Source organism: Miniopterus schreibersii (assembly GCF_964146895.1).
Source record: "Miniopterus schreibersii genome assembly, chromosome: 8".
Taxonomy (NCBI): domain Eukaryota; kingdom Metazoa; phylum Chordata; class Mammalia; order Chiroptera; family Miniopteridae; genus Miniopterus; species Miniopterus schreibersii.
The window spans coordinates 62,985,309-63,011,336 of NC_138109.1; the positions used below are offsets into that span (position 1 = coordinate 62,985,309).

At 39.7% G+C, this 26,028-nt stretch overlaps 1 long non-coding RNA gene across 19 annotated transcripts in view; it reads right to left on the bottom strand.

Annotated features, from left to right (window-relative positions):
* Positions 1 to 334: 334 nt before the first annotated feature.
* Positions 335 to 26,028, bottom strand: part of LOC308560206 — a 363,790-nt gene continuing 338,096 nt past the window's right edge. For 12 of the 19 annotated variants that reach the window (XR_013999278.1, XR_013999279.1, XR_013999280.1 and 9 more), the window contains 2 exons: positions 22,322 to 22,404; positions 335 to 5,685 (listed from right to left, as the gene is read on the bottom strand). This is a non-coding gene — a long non-coding RNA (uncharacterized lncRNA). Of the gene's footprint in view, positions 5,686 to 22,184; positions 22,405 to 26,028 lie in introns of all 19 variants that reach the window. The other 7 variants (XR_013999282.1, XR_013999285.1, XR_013999286.1 and 4 more) reach the window with 2 other exon arrangements.

Here is a 26,028-nt window from a genome sequence, read left to right on the forward strand (position 1 = left end):
AACTACATGTGGGCAGAATATCTAAATTATTTGGAATTCTTCTGCAGGGAAAAATTGTCATTTCTCACCCATTTATTTAATCATTTTTATATTAGTATAGATCCATGGATATTTATGTTAGATTTTGGGCCATAACCAATGCTACCACAATAGAGAAATTTTGAAAAGAGATTTATTCAAATTCATTGGCTGAACTGGGCCTGCACCTTTTGTGTCCTGGCCAAGCGAAGAGACTGTGGGTGAAGCAAAGTGCTTATATGTCATAAAACCTTTAAGACTAAGATGCTGAGGATCATCAGGAAGGCGTTTTACAGAGACAATTACAGAGAAAATGCAGAAATACCTCCTTCTTTCAGTGGGCTTTCCCCTTTATTTCTGATATAGTCACAATAAAATTCAATATACATTCAGTGGCTTCAAAGTTCAGCATGACTTCATTACTGAAATTCTTAAGGCAGATGCTGGGTCATTTCCTTTATTAGAAACAGCTTTGATGACGTAAGTGGATATCATACAATCAGACCAACGATATGTATTTCAAGTATAATTGTGAAAAACATTTGCCCTTGTAAAATTGTTTACAAAATAGTGTAATATAAGAATGTAACTGGGAGTTATGAAATATGCTATATATTTTACTACATATCATTCATTAGCACAAATTAACTTTGGGCATAAATGCACAAGACTCCATAATAAAGAAAAAGTACATGAAAGCAGTATGATAGAAATATACAGAACAAGTGACAATTGGCTGGAAATAAAGACAAAGATTTTATTCATTGATTTAACAAATATTAATACAGCACCTGCTATCAGTCAGCAACTGTGAGAAAATCTGAGCAAAAACAGTTACCGATTTTTCTCTCATATAGTCTGTTGGGAAGATAGACAATCAAATAATAGTACTACTGAAACTTGTGCAGGGAAGGGACAACTCAGCAGGCCTGGTGCTCAAACCCTGCATGTTCACAAATCTTCAGGAATAGCCTTTGTTACCTGGGAATTGCCCTCCTGAGTCCTTGGAATACCCCATCAGAGGAAAATGTCTTTGTATGCCTGAGGCCTTGGACCACACTGTCTTCTTTGACCTCTGGAGGGCTGGAGGCAGAGTAGCTAAGGTGCTGCATGCCTGCATGACTGACCCCCACTTAAAAACCCTGGATATCAAAGGCTCAAGTTAGCTTCCCTGGGTGGCAGCACTTCACACGTGTTGTCACACATCACTGGGGAGAGAATTAAGGGCAGAATGTGTGACTCCACTGGGGGAGGACAACTGGAAACTTATGCCTGGTCTCTCCTGGACTCCACCTATTCACCTTTTCTCTTTGCTGATTTTAATGGCTATCCTTTCACTGTAATAAATTGCAACAATGAATAGAACAGCTTTCTTGAGTCCTGCTAAATCACTGGGCCTGAGGACGATGCTGGAGACCCCAGCATTAAACTACAATGAAAATGTGAGGCACTTTCTCTGAAAGAGAAGGGTATCGTTTATGGGAGTTACCTGAGGTAGACAGGTCAGGGACAGCTTACCTGAAGAAGTGATGTTTGAGCTGAGATCCAGTGGATGCCTAAGAATTTATTAGTAAGTGGGGTAGGAGTGGGGAGAGGTGTGCAGATGGGGAAGCACATACACAAAAGCCTCTGTTGGGGAGAGCAGAGTGCATGTGAGCAGCTGGCGCACATGGAGCCAAGAGATGGATGGAAGATGGGCCTGGAGAGTCCTGAGGCTGGGACTAGTAGACCATGTGAAGGACTTCGATCATTATCCTAAAAGTGATGGGAAGCCACGAAAATGCTTGAAGCAAAGGGGCGATCATCGTGTTGGCCTTTTGAAGTGAGAATTCTGGTAATAGGATGGAGAATTCGCTGGGGGTGATGAGTCCTGAGTGAACACAGGGCAACCTTTTACTGTACGAAAGATGAGAAATGATGGTATCTCTAGCTGGGGTGGTGACAGTGGAAATATTGAGAAATGGAGGCTTTTAATAGAAATTTAGTGGGCCAAGTTGACCGGGCGTGGTGATCATGTGGAAATGAGAGAAATGATGGGGATGGATCTACTTTTCTGGCTTGTGCAAATGACAAGATGTTTGAGCTTATCACTGAGGCAGAAAACTCTAGGAGTGACCGGGCTTTTTTCCAGGGATGAAGCACCAGAATGCTATGCATATGATCTTAGATCCATTGACTTTGACGTGCCTCTGGAGCTGAAAGTGGAGATACTTATAGGCAGCTGAATATGTATGGAGGTAGATGATATGAATTCATATTTCATTCACAAATTATAACTACAGATCCAAGGGGCATCTACATGTGCCAGGCACTGCTATAAGCACTTTGCATGCAAAAACTCACAACTACATGAGGCAGATATTATAACTGTCCTCCTTTAATATGTAATGAAACTGTTAGAAGTTAAGCTGCTGTATAAGTCACACAGCTGGGATAGAAACTCATGCACTCTGTCCCTGGGACTTGTGGTCTTACCTGTCATGCTAAGCTACCTCTCATAATAAGCCAAGGAAGGGAATGAGACTAATTTTAGACACAGTAGGGAGTAAAATGGAAGAGGGATGTTGAGGGTACCAATATTTAATAACTGATTCATTGCGGAGAAGACTGAGAAAGTATTGCCGGAAATATGAAGAAAAGGGGGAGGCTGAAATACTCTAGAGGACAAGAGGAATTAGTATTCAAAAAGAGGGCATGGTTTTGTTTTGATTTTAAATGCTATGAAGAAGTTTTCTAAGAAGGAGACTATGGGATTGACAACTATGGAAAGTCACTGTAAACTTAGGCTTTTCTGTTTTGATGGAGTGATGAAGATGGAAGCTAAACTAGAGAGGGGTGATTGGGAGGTAAGGCAATGAAGAGGGAGAGATGTTTTTAACAAATTTGGCCATAGAGGGGAAAGAAAGGGTTGCTTATGTGTGTATAAGATGGGAGAATTTTAATTAAATTTTAAAGTCCATGGAAAGAAGGTAGTTGGGAGGGTGTAACAGAATACATGGTAGAAGAGGGTACATTGATAGTGTCAGCTTGTTGAGCCATCAGGATGAGACTGATATAAATCAAGTAGTATATCCATGTATACTGAGGCAGAGTCAGGGAGCAAAACAGAAACTAGTAATAAATCCAGGCCCTGCCAGTTCTCTGGTTCGCTCCCATGCCAGTCCCACATTGGTTTCCTTATCTTCCTCTAGCTAGCTCTGCCTTCTTTTATAACTCGATATGTCACGCTCTCCCTTCAGATACTACACACATGCTGTTCTTCTGACTGACAGTGGCCTATACTCTGCCCAGTGTCTCATCTCTTCATCCAGCTTCTAGCCTGGGGAAGGTGTTCAATAAATAGTTGCTGGATGACTGAAGTGTGTTCAAAATACTTAACTGAAACAAAAAACCCTCAAAAAGCAATATTATTTTAGATATTTATTTCAATACAATTCTGCCTTTTGGTTACCAGTATAATATTTTATCAATATAAATTCGTATCATATTTAAAGAAGATGTTGGAGTGTACCAGGTATCCTGACTTTACATATTTAGCCATATATATATATATTTTTTTTTTAAATATATCTTTTATTGGTTTCAGAGAGAGGAAATGAGAGGGAGAAAGACAGCTAGAAATATCAATGATGAGAATCATTGATCGGCTGCAGCCCGCAACCCGGGCCTGTGCCCTGACCGGGAATCGAACCCTGATCGTCTGAATCCTAGGTCGACGCTTAACCGCTGAGCCACGCCCAGCTGGGCTTTAGCTATATTTTTAGATCCAGACTGCTATTCATCACTCCCACAAATACAAAAACATATGCATATGTCACCTTGTTATTTTATCATGAAAAAGAATATTTGCAAGCAGGTCCATGACTGTACTTAGCATGTTAATGAATTCTCTTTTACTAAACAAGCAACATAGAAAGCCAAGTTCCAATTAGAATGTCAATCTATTAATTTACACTGAGACTTGCAACTGTCAATTCAATCAGATGTTCCTGTCAATCTGACCAATGCCTATTTTCATCTCAGATAAGCTACCACTACAAGTTGGTGAATCTTATATAAACACACAGATGGACCTGGCCGAGCGTCGCTCAGAGGCTGAGCATCGACCTAGGATCCAGGCGATCGGGGTTTGATTCCCAGTCAGGGCACATGCCTGGGTTGCGGGCTCGATCCCCAGTTGGGGGCATGCAGGAGGCAGCTGATCAACGACTCTCTCATCATTGATATTTCTATCTTTCTCTCTCCCTCTCCCTTCCTCTCTTTGAAATCAATAAAGATATATTAAAAAAAAAAAAAATGGATGGGACCATAAAACAGACCAATAGCCTCCAGGGACTTAGAGTAGGAGCAGGATTTTTTCTCAAAGTGACACAAAGAATTGGGGGGGCGGGCAAGAAACTCTTCTATAACTTGATTATCTTGATAGCTACATGACCCTGTCTGTATTTATGTGAGTGCCTTAAGAAATTTCTTTTATTTGTAGGAAACAGTGTAGGTATAAGAAAGTCACATAGTCCAGTTGGACATTAGAGTTCCTGAGTCTGGGTTCAAATCCCAGTTTATAACTGAATTTCTTGGTAATAAGCAAATAATTAGGGATAATCCATGAACTTGTCTAAACTTTATCTTCCTGATCTGTAAAATACAGATACTTCAAAAGTCATGGGCACCTCAAAAACCATTTTGATGATTTATGAGAACAGTGTAGACAAAGCTTTTAGCACACACCTGGCACATAACAGAGGCTCAATTTATCAGTAGTGTAATGTTCACAGCTGGTAATGTTCAAGTTCTTTATTCAGGAATTCCTCTCCACCAGACCCTGTTTTAATGGGCATCAACAACATTTGCCTTTGTGATTTTTCTTTCCTATACTTTTAGTCACTAAACTGGTTATATTTATACAGCCTTTCCCAAAAACAGGATACAATACTCTGATTATGTTTCTGATTATATTTTCCATTCCTGCATCTCACTTTTTGTCCCAGAGACTACCTTGATTAGAATCTAGGAACTCTGTAATCTCTTCAGTCATATATTTATAGACAAATTTTGGTTAACTGTGATTCATATGAAAATCATAACCATTCTGGAGGGGCTTTATTCAATTTAACTCTCAACATACAATCTTGTATCCAAGTTATTAGGGTGTACTTTCTCATCAGGCCCGTATATTAAGAACATAGTTTAAATTTCTTCAAAGAACTAATATGGCAGCACCCTTGAACTGATCTATAGGAATCAATGCCCAGAAGAAAATACTCTTGCACAAATATTGCTCAGAAGCAAGCTTCAGTCTTTTAGGATTGTCATTAATGAATCAGGACTCAATGGGGGAAGAAAAATGGATATCTAAGGTATGTATGCAGGGCCTGTTCTGGAATGCAGGTGGCTGGTTCTATCTGTAATCTAATCAGCAGCATCAAAATGGCAAAAAGATAAGACACTGAATGTTCATGGGACAGCTGTGAACAGAAACCTATAAGTTACCAAAATCCATAAAAACAAGAATCCAAGTGGAACAGAAGGAGTGGTGATCTGTATCCAGAGGTCTTGCTTGTTTTTCAGGAAGTAGCAGGGGGGCCTTTATCAATCTGTCTTGTCTTGAAGCAAAGGAGTATGCCCATCAGTTTATACTCACAACTTCTTAAATGTGCCAATCAGCCTCTGCAACAGAGAAGATTAACGATCATAAAGCATTCTTTAAATGATGGCATGTGACACTGAATAATTTAGGATCTGTAGGAGCTTTAGGAACATGGTAAGAAATCTCGAGAAGTCCCTGAACTCTGAAACTTTAGGAAGCAATGATTGGAACGTTCAAAAATCATGCAAGAAAAAAAAAAAAATCCAGCTTCTAAAGCCTTATAGCGTTTATAAAACCAGGTTCAAATTTTTAAAAAAGAAAATACATATGGGGTGCCAAAACTAATGTAAGTCATAGCAGTATCAGAGAGCAAAGAATAGACTCACGACAAGCCCGAGTCGTTGATGACAAGTAGGAAGGCAGAATTTTGATTTGAATGTTTCATAACAGGACTCTGTAGGATGAAATAAAGTTTGAGCAAAAGTTCCAGAAAAACAGAGTGGCTTAGATTTAAACTCCATCTTTCCAGCCAAATATTAAACCATCTAAAAGGGAAAGGAAGTCTGTAAGTATTCAGAAAGGGAAACAACAACAAAAACAGAATGCCCAATTAATCTTCCGTCCGTAACAGGACAAAAGAATTAGTTCCTTTGATATTTTAAAAGCCTCTGGGAAGAGATAGATACCAGAAAGAAAATGAACCCTTCCTAATCCTATTTTCATCTTGTTTCCTTTTTAGAGTTTTCATGAAATCTGAATAAGAATCTCTAGGATTTCCTTCTCTACATAGATATAGGGAGAGATGAAACAGTGATGAAGGCTTGCTAGGTCAGAGGGTGAAAAGTTACTATAACTTTGTGCTGGTTTCAAGGTATCTAAAAACGTTTACCAGGTTGACTTAGGATAAAGTATTAATAGAGAATAATAAGCACCATAATTCTTTCTAGAAAAATATTTTGTAACTTTTAATGATGAAACACTATGGTTCTCTAACAAAAACTCCATAAAAAGTAATTTAACTTCTCTGTGATCCAGTTTTCTCATAAGCAAAAAATGTTACTAAGATAGTAATAGGAGAAAAAATATATTTCCCTAGGACATATCTTGTTAATAAATTACCTAAAAAACTCAGAAAAGAGGAAAAGATCCATCATCTTTATTAAAGTGTACCAGTGTGAAATTTAAGGCACAGAGATAGCAATGGCTTTGGTCTGATGATTGTCTTAACCATTAGCAAGAAGAGGAGCCAGATCTCCCTTGCAGAGGGGAGCGCAAGGGGTCTTTCCTCGCAGAATATTCATTGTTGCTAGAAAGTTGCAAAATACCAAATTTTCATTGAAAACTTAAGGAAGGCATCACACATCAACCACACCAAAGCTGCTGTCAGCATACTCAGAATTTACCTTTCTTTTTAAAGGCATATGGGGGAAAATATATTTTGTGCTTATATATGGTTCATGTTGTTTTATAAAATAGATCCAAGCCTCTCTCTAGCGCCATAACATATAACATGTAATAAAACATATATTTCCTATGATGGGTGTCTGTGCAGAATGCATCATGCTGGGAAATACAGAGATTTAACTATTAATCAAAGGAGCTGGGGTCTCAAAAATGGAATTGGAAAAGACTGATTTGTTTGTTTCATGTAGAATATTATCCACAGTGTCTTTTATATCCTCGTGCCCAGTTAAAGTTAAGAGTGTGGTTCTCAAAAAGCATGTCTGGAAGTAGTGTGCTCGGCACTGAGGATGCTCAGATAAGACAACTGGCCTCCAATTCCTGGACCTCTTATGTTGTTGGGGAGAGGAAAAAACAAAAGTTAAGATGGAGTCGATATAACAGTAGAGTTAAGGACAAAGGGGAAGCCATGCCCAACTCCACCTGGGGCCAGGGAACACTTCATTGATAGGCTAATGGCCAAGATGGAGCTTGAAAGGTAAATAAAAACCCCCCATTCAGTTATCTACCGGAGAGGGCTTCACTACAGGGAGGGAAAATATCACCATAACCCACCTAGGAAATTGCAAAGGGTCCAAAGGGCTCCTATAAGTAAGGGAAATTCCACTGAAGGCTTTTATAATCCAAGTGACTTGAAATTTAACCAGTATGGGAGGAGAGGAGTAATCTACTAAAGAACACTCAGTGGTGGAGAGTGTGGTCTGTGCAGGTTTTTTGTTTCTGGATATATCAGAAGATATTTTTGGAACTACAATGCAAGTTGGACAAGGGTGGTGAGAAATAGGTGACATTTGGTATGTAACCGAATGTGCAAGGAGACGACACAGCAGCGTCTTTTAAGAACCTAGGTCAATGTTGAGCATCTTTTCACTTATCTATTGGCCATCTGTGCACCACCCATGGAAAACTGACTATTCAGGTCCTCTGCCCATTTTTAGGCTGGTGGTAGCATTTTTGCTGTTGAGGTGTATGAGTTCTTTATATATTTTGGATACTAACCTCTTATCAGAAGTATCATTTGCAAACACTTATTTGTAAAGATATGCATATTCTTATGTTCATTGCAACATCAGTCACCATAGCTTAGGCATGGAAGCCGCTGAAGTGTCCTTTGATGAATGAGTGAATAAAGGCGATGAGGGACGTATATATATAATAGGATACCACTCAGCCATAAAAAAGATAGAATACTGCCATTTGCGACAACGTGGATTGATCTTAAGAATGAAAATGGTCAGACAGGAAAGAACAAGAACTGTATGCTTTCACTTATATGTGGGATATAAAACAAACAGCAACAAATGAAACAAGCAAGCAAGCAAACAACTCATAGATACAGACAACTGAATAGTGGTTGCCAGAGGGGAAGGGGGTGGGCAAGGGGACAAAAGGTAAAGGGGGGTCGAATATATGGTGACAGAAGGAGACCAGACTTTGGGTGGTGAGCACACAGATACCATATTACAAACTCGTACACCTGAAACTTATATAATGCTATTAACCGACGCTGCCCCAGAAACTTTCACCAAAATTTTGTAAATGGAACTTAAGCGCAGAGGGGTACTGCTGCTTGAGAGAAAACACAGCAGAGGAGCGGGAGTGGTTGGAGTGGGACGCCACAGACGGTGATGCTCTCATTCAAGACGTGAGGTTTTAACCATATGTTAGTCTTTCGCACCTTTGAGAATCACATAAATGCTATGAATCCTTTTCTCAGAAAGATGCACAAACCCAAATCTATACCATACATGTAGGGTATGATTTCAGGGCACTCACAGGTCACCTCTGAAGACTCCTTTTAAGAGTCTCCTAACACAGAATAAGTAAAGAAGGAAACTGAAGTGGAAACCCCAGGGGACACTGTCACTACAAAGACTGGCAAAGGACAGCCGGGCAAAGGCGGCTAAGGGTGACTCATCAGACAGCTACGTGGGCAGCAGGGAGAGGACTGCATCTTGGGTTCACGAGGGCTGCAGACTTCCAGCAGGAGGAAACAGGCAGCAATACCGAATGTTAGTAAGAGGCTACGGGGACTGAGACTTACACACAGGCCATCGGTGTTCCCTGGCCTGTGGATCTGCGGGCCCAGGGCCAGACTTCCGTAATAAGGTGAGGAAATGAGGGAGAGGAATCAGGATCTGGCCAGACACTTCCAAGAAAATGGGTAACTGGGAAGTTTGAACGAGTAACAGAAATAGGACAACAGGCTTTTTACTTAATGTTTATGCCAAGTTAGAGGGGAAACTTGAGCGCGCCCCTTGGTCGAAGGGAAGACGCAGAGGAAGTGCAAGCTTGTGATGAAGAGCGGAGGGAAATGAATTCAGTAACTTCTTCAAGTTATTCAGGTTAATTTCATGCAGGAACGTGACATTTTCTATGCGCTAGAACAGAAAGGGAAAAACCCGGCCCGCTGTAGGTGACAGTAGATACAGTGGAGGGAGGAGGCGTGGAGAAGGCTGTGGGGCCGGTATTTGCCTTCTGTGTGAGTCCCGGGGGGGGGGGGGGGGGGGGTGCTCAAAGGGCATGTTGTGTGGTTGTCGGTGGGGGTGGGAAAGGCAGCCTCACGTTATAGGTACCAGGACACTTCCTTTTTTTCACCATCCTGTGTCCAATACCTAGCACAATCTATGGCACACACAGAAGCTCAATAAACACACATTAAGTGACTGACTGCAATTTGAGCCATTTAGGCACATAGCAAAGTGTGGACCAGCCGACATGCCAAAATGAGAATAAAAGCTAACCGGGAAAAAGTAAAAGGTGTTCCAAGTATTTTTAAGGTATCCAAGAAAAGAAAGCCCAGAAGTGCTCTATTGATATGCCCTAATGCCGAGCTTGGGATGACTTGCAGTGATCGCCGGAGAAAAAGATGCTCGACCTGCTCAGGAGCTGTTCACCTCTGCCGTCCTCCTTCGTCCTTAGAAAACAGGTATCTATTTAATGAATAAGTAATGCCTGACAGTCGGCAGGTAAGACATGTAACTTTTTATCCAACATCCAATACTCTTCAGGAGAGATGGACAATTCAGAAAAATTAGTTAATTACACTGTCAGTCGGTCACCTGCTCTGCAGACCACACAAAGAAAAAAGCAAGCGCAGCAGAGTTCTCTGCAACACGCGTCGGGCTGGATAAGGAGAGGGCGAGGGCCCCTGCGCTTGCAGTCCTACAGATGACTTTCTCCTGGGTAAAACCATTCAAATCTGAAAACAAAAATCCCTCTCCAATCCCAACTAATAGCCACGGAACAATAGGGAATAGAATGCATATTATTAGATCTCTTCTCATGAAAGGCAGCTGAGTGGATTCTCAGTGACTTGGGCGCATGATGTGTTTCAGATGCTGTGTTCAGGTGTCATCTGAATTCACATTCTATCTAATAAATCACAGTATGTTCACTTGTCCTATTAAAACTGTATTCTACCTTACCAGGTCTGAATAATTTGTATAAAATTGATTGCTACAGTTCTCACTAGAAGCTCTAATTGCATTCCTGGTATAACTTAAAATGATAACCTTATCTTAATTAGTAGCATGATGCAGAAACGCTTTTGAAAGCCTCTGAGGATTAACCTGCATTTTTAAACAGAAGCCCTGGGGCTTAAAAAAAAACACAAAACTTGAAAATATTCCTGTTGAATATGTGAGCTAATGTTAATTTATCAAAACTACAAAAGGAAATAATCACATAGTGACAGACTAAGCAAGGCAGCTAATACCTCCTCCGGTCGGGCAGTTTGCATTTCTCTTTGCAGAATCACACGTAATATGATTGTAAGGCCTACATCTCTGGGGCACCCACTGATGCTTGGTACCCACAGAAGACTCTCTCTGGTTATTCTAATGAGACTCACCCTCCTTAATAAGTGGAGCACTAGAATTGTGAAAATGAGTAGGCACAGGGAATTAATCACCATAAAGAACACCTCCAGTCCTCCCTTGGGTTCCACACCAGGCTTCTCCCGCAGTCAATCCTAGTTCAATTAACTCCGGTGTACCTCATCCATTCTAAGCTTTCTAGCATCTCTTTCTGCCCACCCACATTTGCAATGTCTGAGTGAAACTCGAAAAGTAAAAGGTTCCCTGTGGGAGAGGCTAGATACTCTCTGTGTGTGTATTTTCCATATTTCCACTCTGGTCAAGAGACGTGCATGGGCTCACCGATGATAATCACTGTCTAACAGAGCATCCCAGGACATATGAAAATTAACAATTCATCCACCTTAAACAATATGATGGTAAGACAAAAACACTTTGCAGTAAGTCATCAGGGCAAAACCCCAAAGTAGATGTTAAAGAGTCTCCAAGACAGTACTTAACGAATTGAGGGGCCTTCCAACTCTGTGCAGCTTGGCATACATATATTCACAAATGTTGAGTCAAAGAAATATATTAGGCAGATCTTATAATCACCCCTATAACTGAAGCCTCTTCCAGAAATGTCAAATACACACTATTCTAAGAGGACTACTTCTTCAAATTGGCCTCTGAGGTCTATGACTTCTTTTGCTAAACTGGTACCACTTTGCCTTCCTATAATGCAATTTATCACTGCCTTACTTAAAAATGAGCATGGTTCAAAATTCTGTTTTTAATTATTTTCTCCTTACTAGCAGTTAAGGGATCTTTTTGCCTAGATGTAAGAGGATAGAGCTGGTGGAGAACGTTATAGTAGGATATCATTATGAGAACTGGATACAAAATTAGTGGGAAGCAAAGAGGTGTAAACACTTCTAACATTTAGGATTGAAATACATTGAGGTTCTTCCTAGCTTAATTTATAAGCATAGAAAAATAAAATTAAATGTAGGAGAAAACAGGCACGGACTAACATTAGTTCAAAAATAGCCTGTTAAAAATTGTCAGTGCCCTCTTTAATAGCATTAAATGCTTTAAAAATGTCTAGGCGTGGCTCAGCGGTTGAGCGTTGACCTGGGATCTAGGCGATCAGGGTTCGATGCCCAGTCAGGGCACATGCCCAGGTTGTGAGCTCCATCAATGACTCTCTCATCATTGATGTTTCTATCTCTCTCTCTCTCCCTCTCCTTTCCTCTCTCTGAAACCAATAAAGATATATTTAAAAAAAAAAAAAAAAGGAATGTCTACTATGCTCAAGGAGCTGTGTGTTGTGATTGCTGTGAAGGAAAATTGCTCTTGTAAAACAGTAAAGTATCCTTTTATGTTGAACTTCTCTCCGATAAGATACGTCATTTCGGAGAAGTATTATTGTGTGGTATAATAGGGGCATATACTTATATAAGTCATCTGTACCCTGACAGTCCCATAAATGTATATATCACTGGGCACATTTTCTCTTATTTAAAATTCTATCTCTGGGCTTAAGGAAGGAGATTAAAGCCTACACATATATTAGCATTGTGAAAATTCAGCCTGAAAAACCCTAGTGGAAAAGACATTTTAATCAACAGATATTTCAAATTGAGTGACCCCAGATCTGTTTAACAAGACTGTTTGTTCTAAAGAAGGAAAGCCCTCAGATAATTTAACTTGCTTTTAGTTTCACTGGTGTGACAACCACATACTGATAACATCTTCAGTAGGGTCTTTTTTACCATTGCAGTTATAGTCTCATTTACAACGTTAATGTGCTAAACAGGGACTGCATAAAAATATTCAATTATTTTCAGACAGCCTATGTAACGTTGCTGCTAATTCTAATGCCCAGCAAGCATAATCATCATAACCTCTGCTGTGATCCCAACAAGGATTCTTCAAGCTCCTTATAAATGCATTAATCACCCCTATGAAAGTCACTGCTTGCTTTTAGCGAATGAAGATAATGTATGTTACCAGGATTATACCACTGCATGTAGAATCATTAAAGACGGATAGGCCGGAATTTATGATTAAGCCTTTGGACAGCAGGGCACCATTTTAACCATAAAAATTACAATCTGCAAGGATAGTGGCCAAAGCACAGGAACCATTAAAGACTTATAATTAGCATCAATCAAGGTGACACTACTGTTGACAACTTTATTACTTTAAATACACTAATCAAATACTTCTGCATTGAGATGGAAAGATTGATAGAAAGCAAGACATCCCGATGTAGAACAATTTTAAATGATCCGTTCTAAAGGTAACAACAAAAAAAGTATTAGCATTAGTCAGATGGGATCCAAACACAGCTCTGTAATGGAGAAACTCAAAGTGGACCTACTGGGTTGGAAGGGTTCTCATATGGATGCTTTACCACCAAACATTTCTCCAAACAAACCCACGTTTGTATATCACTTCTGTGCAACCCACTGGACTTGCTTACATTCACATGGGGGGGGAATATAACTCAGGGTAATATAAGCTTCAGGCCGCTCTGTCAGGTATATAAACAGCCAAGCACTCAGCCCAGCATTTACTCACTTTCTAGCCCTCTCCTTCCATGTGCACATGCAAGTGAAAGATAAAGGGAGTGTTGAAATTGGTGTTATTTACATAATTACAATAGGGGCTGTCAATATCACCTAATTGCACTAGTGCTCAATTGCATACCACAGACTCTAAAATACGCTGTTTTATTATTACTGCTCATATAAATATTTCAGTCTTAATGAACACGAAGCTGCTCAGCATCTTTGCCACCCCTTGAGTCCATATGGCATTAGACCTTAATGACTGTAATTTTTTAAAAGGTGCTCCTCTCCAAACAGTTTCTGGCTGTTCAATGTTCACAAACCGAATCCTTGAGGTTAAGAGCACAGACCACAAAGAAAGGATGTGAAGTAGTTTGCAGATAACAGTCTGGCTTGGCATCAATTCAGAATTATGGATGAAGATTTGGCAAGGCATCTCCCGAGGGGACAACTTCATCTTTGCCAAATGAGATTATAATGGCAAAGACTTTCATTATGAAGATGACAAGCCCCAACACTCATTTGGCTCCAAAGTTCAACTTTATTTATAGGTTCCTTAATTGGTATATCTACCACTAGGTTTAAAATACATTTTAATTCACTCTGAATTAGACACTTGCTTCTTTAAAAAAAAAAATGGTGTGTGTTCATCAAAAACTGGAGATGAGTCAATGAAAATTCCCCACTGTTCCTTTCCAAGCAATGAAGAAAGGAATGAAGAAAGGACTGAGGAAAGAGGGTGGGTGTTAGAACTGAAACCATTGGAAAGAGCCAATTACACAAAAGACGTTACCCACAAGTCACTGAAAGAGTAGCTGCTAACTCAAACACAGTTCCTTTTTAAATTTCATGATTAAGGGAAGAATATTTTTCCAATACAGCACGATAGCCTTACAGAGGCAAAGTAATGAGAAAAATGCTGCAATTGGGCTATTGAAAACCCCACTAGTTTAAGCCAATATCTATCAAATCACTCTTTCTAAAATATCATGCTACAATTTCAAAAAGGTTCCATACTCTGACTTTTTTTCAAATGATGGCTGCACACTCCTCTGGCTCTTAAAAGAATAGTGGCTTATTTCATTTGAATAGGTTTGTACAGTTTACCAAGTTATTTTACACACATTAAATTATGCCTCAACCCTGTGAGGTAGATGTGATTATTTCCACTGTGCAGATGAGAAGACAGACTAGGAGACGTTCAGGGTCCTTCCACTGGAGCCCTGGAGGGAAGGTGTGCTGACTCAATACCTTCTTCACTACACTGTACTGACCCTGAATTGCCTTCAAATGTTCCATAACCTTATGAATTAAGGAGAGAAACCAAAAATTATAGATGATGATCACCTATAGTAAAGGCACATTGTAAAGAATACTTTTAGCAAGAGAGAGCTGCTTAATGAGTCTGAACATGGGTTTGCTTTGTTTAGAGACTGGTCATCTTTCCTCCCTAAATTTGATTTTCTCACTAGTAAGCCATTTGATTCTCACTGACTCACAAGGAGTTGTATGAGGCTGACCTTACTGCTGGTGGAAAAACCGCCAGCCAGACACAAAGTGTCGGCTAAGAATGACTCAGGGATGGGCTCAGCAGTATCAAAGATCTTTATGTCGACTCCTTAACAAAGGAGCTTAGTGTAAACAGGACCTGAGGGCTGGGAAATGACACGACAAGAGGACAGTCACTTCCTCACCAAGGGACAGGGCTTTTGCCAAAATTTGCTGAAATGTGTACACAATACTTCCAAATAGACATGAATTAAAGAACTCATATCAATATGTGCTATGTTCTTCCATGGACACAAACAGCAGTGTGGTGAAGGCCTGGGGTGGGGTGAGAACCGGGTGGAGGCGGAAAATGGGGGACTTCTGTAATACTCTCAACAATAAAGACTTGAAAAAAGAAAAAAAAAATATGTGCTATGTTCTAGATCCAGATGCGGAAGTATTTGAGGCCTGGCAAACTCTCTTTCCTACCCTTCCTTACATAACTCAAAGCTATTTATACTTTTCAGCCAGTATCATTTTTATATCAAAAAGAAGAAAAAAGATGATAACATTGGAAGAGCTAAGTGGAAATGGGAGCACTAAAGAGAAAAAATAATTGCATCTAAAACTACATAATAGATACAAAGAAAAAAACCCTCTCGTCTAATAATAATGGCAGGAGCAGGCTGGCTGCAAGCACATTGTCATTACCTTCTCTGTTTCACTTCAACGTCTCTTCCACTGTTGCCCCAGCTACACCTCAAGTTACATAACTTCAGTCCTTAGTTGACTACATAATACAATCCATGTGAACTAAATAAAAAATTTTTTTCAATTTTTCAAAATAGGTAGGGGTATTTTTAATTATATTTATATGTTGCAGAATGGAGCCATTATCAGTAGGAAAAAAATGAGCTGTGGATATTAAGGACATTGAGTTAATAAATAATATAGAAAACTTTGGTAAATCAAATAGGCTTATCAGTATAAATCTAGCCCAATCTAGCCAAAAAAAGTCCAACAAGTCATTTTAAACTGTACACATTCTGTGTTGTCATTTCTCTAAAGTGATGGATGGGGAGATTTAATTTATTTAATCTGAGAAACCTCTGTATGAGGTAATGAATGATATAGAGTGTGCAGCAAAGAGGCTTTCCATTGTAGGCACACAAAAAGATGGCTTTACTCATCAGCGGTGGTCAGTAAAGATGGGCTGGAAAAATTCTGCTTGGCAGGAACACTACAAATATGAATATAAAAAGTATGCCAAAGAAATTTAAGATATGAATTTCAACACTCTAATGGCTGATTTGGTCTGACTTTGAAAGTAAAAGTTACAGAAAAGAAATGACATGCTCCCTTAACATCCTAGAAGAAATTACTTCAATAGTAAGTTGTATGACTGGTGGGGGTACTGCATGGGCCACTGAACTCTGATGGGAAATAGAAGAAATCCCCAAGCAAGAAGGAGAAGCCACCCGGCCGGGCGCGGCGCAGCGTCGAGCATCGACCTAGGAACCAGGAGATCGGGTTCGATTCCCGGTCAGGGCACATGCCCGGGTTGCGGGCTCGATCCCCAGTTGGGGGCCTGCAGGAGGCAGCTGATCAATGACTCTCTCATCACTGATGTTTCTCTCTCTTCCTGTCCCTTCTTCTCTCTGAAATCAATAAAGATATATTTTAAGAAAAAACAAGGAGAAACCTGCTTTGATGCGTACCTCTCAGAGATACACATAAACTGAGTTATCCAAAAGCCTGACTAGTTACAAAATATATTACCAATGAAATACCTATAGATTGATCTCTACAATCATAACCAATAGCTCAGCAAATTAAACTGGATAGAATATTGAGAATAAAAAGCTAACAATGAAATGTAACATCTAATAACACATATATTCAAAAGGGGGATATTCCTGAACATCAAATTACACCCTCTCTTACAATTCCAATAGCACCCATCTATCTAAGATCTGGGTTATAGATCTGTAACATGTAACATACAGTCACTTTTCTGAAATGTACCTGCTGAAGCAGGGCAAAGATATGCAGCACTTCAGGCATCTAGGTCAAAATAAAAAACACAAGCCATAAATTCACTAATGCCAAAGGTGAATGAATAGCGAAGGAGATGGAATAGTCTCTATTCCTTTGTACTGAAGCTCATAAGAGGTTTGCAATTGTCTTACACAATATGTCTGCTTTCTATCCTTTGTAGTCTCTTTGTTTCTGGCCATTATATGGCTAAATCCACTATACATCAAATAAGAGTGAATCATTTCTAATTTAATAGTGGCACAAATCTTTTGGAACTCATACATTATTGACATTGACATACAATATTGACCTTGAATTTATAAAATATTGATTCTTTTGTTGTTCCCTGCATTTTTCCTAGATAAGAAATGATTAGAATGCATTTTCCATAGGCTATTATTTTGTTTTGCTCACATGTACTCATCAACTATCACCTAGACAGACTGTTCTATTTTTGACTAAAGCAACCAAATCAAAAGAATCAGTTGCATGCTAGATAACGAAAATATTTCATTTAAATACATCCTGAAAAAGGTTTGTGGCGATATGTCTTTAAATTAAAAAGAAAATTGTGTAAGAGGTCCTAACAAATAATCATACCATTGCAAACAGAGTAGAGAGTTCCAGAGAGAAACAAAATGAGGCCCAATAGAGAAGCATGTGTGGGGGCTCCTGAGAACAGAAAAGGACCTAGGCTGACAGCCGTTCTCTTTCTTCCCTCTCCCTCCCCCCCTCCCTCTCCCTCTCTCCCTCTCTTCTTCTCTCCCCCTCCCTCTCCCTCTCTCCCGTTCTCTCTTATCAGCTATCTGGTCCTGAACAAATCTTCAGTGTCCTCACCTGAACCATAATAATATTGACATTACCTTACAGCTGTGTTAAGGTAAGAAACAGATGAGAGGGTATATGTAGAAGCATTCTGTACACCATAAAATATTACAATATCAAACTATAAATGAGAACACTATACATATGTAAGTTATAAACAAAGAGAAAGGCGAACTAGTGGGGTTGATTTGAAATTTACTCATAATAACACAGATGTGCAAAAATTAATTTTAAAAAATTATGTTTCCCATAACTGACCTCATCTTGCTCAAAAGTCTTCATTCTCACTTAGTGGTAAAAAAAAAAAAAAAAAAAAAAGAAAAAGAAAAAAATTTAAAGCTTGTTCATTTGGTGTATCTCAGGTTCTTCATTCAATAGTCAGTTTGGGGTACATTTTACTCTTTCTGGTTTTTCTCTCCCTTCCCCCTTCTCCTCACAGACTGGCATCTACTCAAGAAAAAGGTTATGCAATATTGGGGGCGTGGGGAGCAGAGCATCTGCTGCCATTAGTGCCCTTCCTGGGTGGGCGGCTACAGCCTGAGTAAAACTAAGCTAATCCGGCCGCTCCTTGGGTTTTGGCCCCTCCTGCACTATACCCGGTTCTGAAGTGTCTGGTGGCCCTCTCCGCATGGGCACGGGGCAGGTTTGCTTCTGTCTTCCCTGATTGACCAGACTCTTCATCGCAGCTCAGTCCTCACTCCTGACCTCAGATACCTGGGACCCCAGGCGGAGAGAAGCAGCCCCTGCCAGATTGCCCTTGCGTGCCAACACTAGGACCCTCCAAGGTGTGCTCACTCCTGCTCATCAGCTCAGGTCAGTGTCTCTGCCCCACCGTCATGCCTGAGCCCATCCTGAGACATGAGGTGCCTGGAGGAGGGGTGAGAGGAATGGCCCTTCTCAACAGGCCACTTTCAACTCCACCGTGCGCCCCAAGGTGGTTGACAGACTCCCAAGGGGTAGTTCCTCTGGGCCGGGGGAGGCTGACGCAGCCTTTTTGGCTTTCATCTCCCTCTTTAACCTTCATGTTTTCTTTTTAGATCACCTTCCTCTCCATTCCTGTTCCCAATCTCTCATCAAGCATCATTTTGCACCAATCGGGGGTGAGGGGTGGGGCTTCCCTTCCTCTGTGGTTGGGTCCCACTTTTATAAGCTTTAGTCTTATATCCTCAGGCTTTCTTCTCAATATGCAAATGGCAGCTTTAGCATTTTCAACAAATCCTGGCTTGTGTAAAAACTTTTGTAACAAATGCACAATGACACATTTGTTCTACGATCTAGACTGTATCCACCCCACACCTAAAGCAATAAAGGCCATTGATTTTATGACTGTGGCAGCTGCAGGGCAACAAGATTTATAGGGAATTTCTTTAAAAGCATCACTAAATATTTCAAAAAATTTTTTTTCTTACTACATAAATTATGTAGTTTAAGATTATGGGAGATTTCCAGAGCTTCTTGAATAAAGGGAGAAAAATGCCTGTGAAATAGCAATCACATGGAGAAGATGTTGCTTACCCATTTTAGAGATGAGGAAATGAAGGCTCAGAGAAGACAGATAATTTTTACAGCATGTGAGCAATGAAGCCAAAATTTAAACTCAAATATTTGTATTATCACGCCAGTGTTCTTTTCACTATAAATATAGAAGTTCCTTGACAATGTCAGTCAATCCAAAACGGAAAATATGAATATGAATTCCTGACACTTCCTACACACACAAAAATATACATGACTTCAATGAAGATTACAAAGAGAGAAATCCTGATGAGTCATTAAACTTCTTCATTCATTATTTTCTTGATTCAACTAGCACTTACTGAATACTTCTGATATAATAAATATTGGACCATGGATTGGACTCTTAAAAAGGTAATTGTCCTTGCTCTTAATTAAATCCCAATATAGTGGGGAAGACAGACAAATGTAATTAAAATACACCTAAACAAAGTCAGCGCTATATGATTTTTAAAAATATTTTAATCTCATCCAAGGATATGTTTTTATTGATTTGAGAGAGAGGGAAAAGGAGAGGGGGGAGAGAGAGAGAGAGAGAGAGAAATATAGATTGATTGCCTCCCGTAAGGGCCCTGACCAAAGATCAAACCCACAGCATAGGTGTGTTCCCTAACCAGGAATGGACCCTGCAACCTTTCGGTGCACAGGACGATACTCCCACCAGCTCAGCAACCCGCCCAGGGCAGTGCGATTTGACTTTAAGTATCACGAAGCTCCCAGGGTTCACAAAGCAAATTTTTTCATGCCTCGAATGTTTACTAGAATTTCATAGTAATTCTGCAGGTAGAAGTTTCATTATGTCCCAGCACATGTTGGGATGTACGGGATTACTTAGTTAGAAATGCTTCTCTATGAATCTGCAAATCTCAAAGGGAAAGACAGAAATGTAGGGTACACAGCAACTTGGAAAAGTCATGAGAGCCAACCATCTCCACTTCTTGCATATTTCTCACTGGCCAATTTACTTTTCAACCATCTAAATGCACTACAAACAGGTCCCCTCTGGAGCACTTGTAGTGGCCTATACACACACACACAAGCTGCATTAAAAAGTAAATTTGGTAAACTTCATTAAAACATCTTCTTCAAATATGACATTTTCCAGTGATCTGAGAAGAGTGACAGGGAGAATCCCCCCAGAGGGATGTCATGACTTTGAGTCAGCGTCTCAGTGTCTGGTTATGTGAAGGTTTTGTGAGAATAGTGCAAGATTTCCTTTGATAGCTGAAGACTGACAATAGTATTCAAATGCCAAATGTGGTGAAGGGAAAAAATAACAAATGTGTCAGAATTCTGTTCTTCCAAATCCTGAAACTCAAACACCTGCCCTGATATATTAAAATCTTCGACTTAAAAATAGAACTTAACAGGCTGCTGCAGCACTTAAAATTATTAACTCCAATTAAAAAGAAAAAGCACAGTTATCCCCTAAAAACTAAATAGTCTAGAGATATTTGGTAAGGAAAGTAGAAACCCATACCCATTTTTCCTCTCTTGTGAAGGGGGATCATTTACATATCCCACCATGGAATTATATATATGCTAATTACATGCTAACATAAATATTAAAAAAAATATTCTATGAAAACAGCAAGCTGAAGAACTACCAAAAACAAGCAAAGGCAGAAAAATAGATCTGCTGGAAAACAAATTCTGTCATCTTGCTTACTCATGTGTAAACATCCAATATGCTCGATGCTTTGACATCTCTATTCATTTTAGGGTTTGAATCAGCTATAACTATATGACCTTTAACTGAGTGATTGATTCATCAAAAATTCTGAAATATGTTACATAGGAGACTAACTTCCTGTGTGTACAAATATTCTTATGGTGTCCCATTTTAAATGATAACTTCCACAAGGAACTGAGAACCCCTAAAGAGAATGTTTTTTTAATTCACATTTTTTCAATCATTCATACCTGAAACTGGATTTTTCACTACAAAGCTCTTATTTAAAAACCTTTTTGTGGCTATGTTCCCAAAAATGCTTGACAAGGACATTCTATAAAACTCCATAACTGATGAAAGGCAAAGAGAAGTGTTACTCTTCTATTTATGTTCTACCGGTACAATCAGACCTCTCTAGGCAAAATCTAGGCAAAAAGAAAGACGCCCAGTGGATTAAATGGCACAGGTTCCAAGCTTTACCTCCAGGTTTCTGTGCCCTCAAGCAATAAACTGGCTTTTGCATCTTGCAAACATATGCAGGAAACTAGGCCAAATATGGCTGATAAACTTGGCCAAGTTCTTCCACGTGACCCACTGTGACAGCCAACCTAAAGTTCCCAATGTCAATTTTATTTCCAAATGAAAATTTTCCTTTTTCATTAAAATATGTTAATATTAACGATACAGATACAAATAAACCCATCTCACATGTTTGGAGTAAAAAGCAATGCATATTTTAAAGTAACAAATGGACTGTATTTGTCTCATTGGAAGGAATGAGTATTTAGGATAAGATGAATATTATGGAAAGAGACCAGACCATACAATCTTATCCACACAGTCAAGGATTCAGAAGCATAAGGAGGAATGTTTCCAGTGTCTCTGCCAGGTGAATGCCTTCTAGGTTGACCACAGTGATGGGCTACCTTGACTAAATCTCTAAAGTCAGCTGAGACTTCATGGCGGTATTTGAAATTTCAGGATTTCTAGAAGTTCTACTAATTGTCAAATATAAAATTAAAGGTGTTTAAATAGACATGTGCTTTAAAATGTTGATAACTAACTGATATAAATGTGTACTCTCAATGCATTTGACATTTTGAGGCATCTACTACTACACTAGAAATGACAATAAAGACGTGAATGTGTACACCGTCCTAGTCCTCAAAGACATCCTGTGAAAGTAGACACCCTACAACGTGTCCTACCTGGAGTTTCAACCTGGTGCTTTGGGCTGTCTTTTCTCAAGCCATTTTCCGTTTTGTCAAGTTAGATGGAATGATTGAGTTACTGCGTCTGTTCCATATTTCTACATTAGAGTGACAGTTGTTTATTGCACCATTACCAAAAGCTGTCTTCTGACAGAGTGCATATCACACATTGGTGAAGATGAAACAGCTCTTCCCTGGATAGCTCGTTCAAAAAAACCTACAAGAAAGATATATGTGAGATTAATATATGTGTGTCTAAGTAAAGATAAGTTTTTATCTCACATAAGGAATGTATCGAAACTGTACCAATTATATATCTTTTCATATTTACATAAGGGTATTTGCACGCCTAGAAAACTCTCTCAAGACAGATCCCAGACACATCAACAAACTGCCTATACCACCTTACTTATTTTTCCTTCTTTTCCCCCCTATTTATTTTTCCTTCTTACAATGACAAACTCTCCTGTTCTGCTTCCTGCTTCCCCTTGTCTTGTATCCAGGTTCAAATCATGTTTCTCCTTGAAAACCAATCCTCTTTCCATGTCTCTCCCCACCTACTCATCAATGCTCTTCTTATGCAAACTTTTTGGGAAAGTGGGTTATTTTTAGTGGCAATCTTCCTCACTCCATATTTACTTCTGAATCTAGTGGATTCTGGTTTCAATAGTCACGATTCCACTAAAACTACTTATGGCTAAAGTTAGATAATTTTCTAAGCTGCAAAGTCCACTGGAAACTTTCCACCCCTCACCTGGTCTATGAGCTCTGTTGCATGCCCCCCTTTCTTACTAAAACTCTATGTTCCCTTGAGTGCTTCCCCCTATTCTGAATCGGCCCACTCTTCTGATTTGCCTAATTCCTCTCAATGTTCCTTAGCAGTATTATACAGCCATTATGAGGACTCCGGAGCCACATTATCTTGGCTAAAATCTCAGCTTTTTCCTTTATTGGCGATGAGATTTTGGGCCAGTTCATTTAATTTTTCTGTGTAAGTTTTTCCCATCTATAAATTGGGAATTATATTAGTATTAGCCATTCGACACCCATCGGCGATGTGAAGTTTGGGGTGTATCCTCTGTTGTTCTGACTCATTAGGCAGACACTCAGTCCTTGGGGTCTTGGAAGTGGGACCTTTTCATGGGTTCTGCTCCACCCTGACCTGCAGGTCTGGGCCCGAGATGTACTCCTACCCCTCACCCAGGGATAGAGGGTTTTTCTCTGCCCTCTTTCGGCTGCAATGAGCTTTCACGAGAGCCCTAAGAACAAGAGTTTACTGTTCTTCCCCAGGTGGTGTCAAGGCTTTTACTCCACTGGGGAGAGAGAGCAACAGAGAGGGGACTTCCCGCCTTCCCCTTGGTGACAACTGACCCCCTCCCCCAGGCGGGCTCACAAGAATGGTTTCTCAGGATGCCTGACCTATCTTTCCTATGCATGTCCTACGCATCTGTAGACAAGCCTGGAGTTACTGCAAGTTCCCCTCATGTCCGTAGTCCCCAGGAGTTTTGCTTCTCCTGCCATCCCTTGCTTGGCTGCTGGCAACCTGCTGAAAGTTTTGGTTGAATTACCCTCACCGGCGGCCTTACGCACCTGGCCCCGGGAGACAAGCGCTTGCCCTCGTTCCTCCTTCGAGGCACCTGTCCTTCCTTAGATTTTAAGTTAGTTGGTTTCCTTGGGCCCTCAGCTCTCTCATGGGTTCAAGAAAAGTTATGCATTTGCAAATTTTCTATCATTTTGTTGTTGTAGTAAAGGTGGCAACATTGCTCTTTTTGTTTTTCTACATCCTAAATGGAAACCCAAAATGCTGATTTTTCAACCGAGGCCCCCAAAGCATTTCTGTAGATAAAAGGAAATCTTTTCAATCAGTGATGTTATAACAATTGGATATTTAGTTGGGGGGAAAATAAAGTTTTACTCACACCTCACATTACCCACAAAAATGTACCCTAGACTATCAGAGATTTAAACACCAAAATTAAATTATAAAGATTTTGGAAGAAAACATAGGAGATATCTTTGTGATCATGAGGAGGCAAAAATTTCTTAAGAGCAGAAAGTAATATTGACCATTAGAGAAAAAAGTTATAAAGTAGAATTAATCAAAATGAACACATTTGTTCTTTGAAAGACACCTTTAGGAAATAAGTAGGGAAACTACAGACTGGGAGAGAATATTCATAAGACAGATATCTGACAAAGAACTTCCATCTAATCCTAACATTCGATAATAAAACCACACGAGACACCATTACACACCCACTCAAAGGGCTAAAATTAAAAGACTGCCAACACCATGTGTTGATGAGCATGTGAAAAAAACAGAACTCTCTTACACTGCTGTTGGAGAAAACAGCAGAGCCTCTAGAAACTAGTATGGAAGTTCCTTATCGAGTAAAACACTTGCATGTTGGTCTTTACCTGAGAGTAATATAAACACATATGCATAAAAGGCTGATACAAAAATGTTCCTAATAGCTTTAGGTAAAATGGCCCCAAACTGGAAACAATCCCGTTGTCCATCCGCAGGAGAATAGCTAAACAAATTCAGGTATGTCCGGACAAGAGAACACAATGAAAAGAAATGCACACAGTAGAGCAGTATTATGGATGAACATCAAAAATCTCAACAGGAGGTGACAATCCAGCCACACTGCATACTGTACGATTCCACTTACACAAAACTGCAGAACAGGCAAAGCTAATCTATGGCACAGAGTCAGAACAGTGTTTCCCCCAGGGAGCTGGGAAGATAGGACTAACAGGGAAAGGGCAGGAACAATCTTTTCCGTGAGCGAAATGTTCTATATATTGATAGGGTGGGGGTTACCTTTATCAGAAGTAGTCAAACTCTATGCTTAAGATTTGTGCAAGTCTTCATCTGTAAATCTACAAATTATATCTCAATAAAAAGGCTAAATGTGGAAAAATATAAATATACATGTACACACATAAGGCTTTCTCTGACTACCCTACGTAAAATAGCACCGCCCTCTCCCTCTCTTTCCTACACGTTTGCCTGCTTTAGTATTTGTGATAAGCTTTATTTATTAAAATTTGACATTCTAGCATATTCTTACCTATTTATCATCTGCATTTCCTATTAGAATATAAGTGTCTTGAAGGTAAGGACTTTTTTTAAATTTGCCATTATATATCCAACGGTAATGGCTAAGACTAAAAGGCAGTCATTAATCAAACTGGATGCCGGACTTATTTGTTTTCTTGGTTACCTGAGTTTCTTCTCTGCTTGTCTAGTGGAGGTTTTTTAAAATCAAGAGATAAAGCATAGGTATGCACAGCACTTTGGAATCCATAAATACTACACCACTTATGGGATGATTAAATACAAGAAACTGGCTGTCTAAGGAAGATGTTCCATGTAAGACAGCTTAAATTCTTCTACAGAACAGCTTGTTGTGGTTGTAACCTTTCTCCTAAGAGCTGCTGCCCAAAGCAAGAACAAGACTGGGCAAGCAGGCAACACCCGGCAAGGCGGAGCCTGTCCGACCGGCGAAGGCACAGGCATTGCTTCCCTTCCGCAGGTTCCCGACTTTGCCTTCACTCGGTGGCTAGTGGGAATTCATTATAAGACAGCTTTCTGGGATTAGAGTGTTGCAGTAGTAACAGTCAGATGGAGAATTTCAAGCTAAGCCTCAGTTTAAGCATTTACAGATTTATAACTAATTAGATCCTATCCACACCTCACCTGAAATCATGTTAACAAGATCCACGTTAAAGTACATTTATAGCTAGCAGAGGAGTAACACAGTCCTTTAGGCTACCCTGGGCAACACTGTAAAAAGAATTTTTCTATTTCAAGATTTTTTAAAAACGAATAAAT